This window comes from Frankliniella occidentalis, unplaced genomic scaffold, assembly GCF_000697945.3.
Source record: "Frankliniella occidentalis isolate FOCC.00 unplaced genomic scaffold, Focc_3.1 Scaffold98, whole genome shotgun sequence".
Classification (NCBI taxonomy): domain Eukaryota; kingdom Metazoa; phylum Arthropoda; class Insecta; order Thysanoptera; family Thripidae; genus Frankliniella; species Frankliniella occidentalis.
In genome coordinates, this window is record NW_026267227.1 from 892,573 (window position 1) to 894,239 (window position 1,667).

Consider the following 1,667-nt stretch of genomic DNA (forward strand, 5'->3'; position numbering starts at 1 on the left):
GAGAGAGAGAGAGAGAGAGAGAGAGAGAGAGAGAGAGAGAGAGAGAGAGAGTTTGCCAGCAGTGGTGCACGACACCGAAGGTGATATCTCTTATCTTATCGTGCTCGACGTGGGAGCGGCCGAGCCAGCCGCGCGCCTGGCGCGACACAGAAGAGGTGAGGTGCGATATGAATCACGCATTCCGTTGCGAAAGCCCTTCGCCTGCCCCGTCATGAGCCCCGTCTTTATTTACCTTCCTCGAACGCGTCGCCCCGCCGCGCTGCTTGAACGCCGCGTGACGTCAGAGCGGCTCGTAAATAGCCGCGCAACGGACGAGTGCCTTACTTGAATCCGCCGCGCTTATCCGGCCCGCCCGGCCCGCCCGGCCCGCCGAGCATCCCCTGAACAGGTTTCCTCGCGGGTCGGCGCGCCCGCCAACTTCTAGCGCAGCAGCGTTTACTCAGCACAGCGGCATGGGCAAACCGCTGAAAATATAGAAGTGACGAAACCCATATATACACGGTGAGGCATCCGTGTCTATTATCAATCTATATTTGTTGTGTGTGAAGTCAGTGTGAAGTGCCTCTCATCACTGTGGAAATAGACGTAGGTTTACGGGATGACGTTCCATGACGTCTGTCGTAAAATAACAATTTGAAATTGTAAATTATTCAAAAGAATTTCGTATCGACTTAGAATTGACCGCGGTCAATTGTCGCGACAAGCATAGAATGAGCAGTCTCAAATTTACAACTTATTTGGCAGATAAACATTACGACAAATGTTGCAATTTTACGAGGATATTTTTCATAGTACATCCGCGAGCAAAGCATTGGCGTCTTCTGTATTTCAGTGCCAAATACTCGGTGAATGTTTGCAGAGTCGTTCAAAGTTCCTAAGTTCCTGAAGCACCCGCTCCTGTGGAGCTGCCAAGTTCAGTCGTCATAGTCTTTTGGTTGGCTCCCACTGTTGCTCAAAGAAAACTGCTGCTGGCAACACCTATTTAATTGTTTTGCGCGCCCGCGAGTCGAAATGTCGTGTTTGTGGGATTGTCGCTGACGCAGGGCTCGCTCGCGGCCCTCGCTGGTGGAAGCACGCTGCCGAGCTAGCCGGCTGCCGCTGGCATATCCTGAAAATCCGACTTTATTTTCGCCAGAAAAAAACAACACAAATTTGCGGAAGAAAAAACGGGAGGAACTTGGGATAGGAGAACCGGTTAATGGTTGAAAGAGAAGACGATTTATAGGTGGGGCACCGTGGGGCACACATAGAGAAAAGATGGTTCAAACCTTCCAGTGCTGCTCCAGGTGGTTATCCGTTCAGATGGGTAATCCTTGTCGTTGATCGAAGAGTTTGGGCTGAGGGGAGTGCACTGACTGGGCCGCTGGGGCCACCAGACAAGGCCTTGGCGCACTGATCCACTGACTGGCGCACTCTCACTGGGGCACTCACTGGCACACAATTGCGCTGGACACGCTGACACACTGACTCTGACACGCTCTCGCACACTGACACACTGACACGCTCGCACACTGACACTGACGCGCTTCGTATCGCGAGCCGGGCCACGTCCGCCTGGCGCTCGGTGTGTATGCGGCTGCTCCGCTCTGCGCTCCCCGTGCGACTGAGCCTGGCCGGCGGGGCGCCGCGACGCCTGGGGCCCTCTGCCCCGCCCCACCCCGCCCCAC

The 1,667-nt window shown here is 54.8% G+C and overlaps 1 protein-coding gene across 1 annotated transcript in view; it reads right to left on the minus strand.

The window, feature by feature from the left end:
* Window positions 1–1,603, minus strand: part of LOC113216643 (uncharacterized) — a 120,101-nt gene extending 118,498 nt beyond the window's left edge. Inside the window, exon 1 of the mRNA XM_052269655.1 lies at window positions 1,269–1,603. The gene's annotated coding sequence lies outside the window, so the exon portion shown is untranslated. The remainder of the gene's footprint in view (window positions 1–1,268) is intronic.
* Window positions 1,604–1,667: the final 64 nt, after the last annotated feature.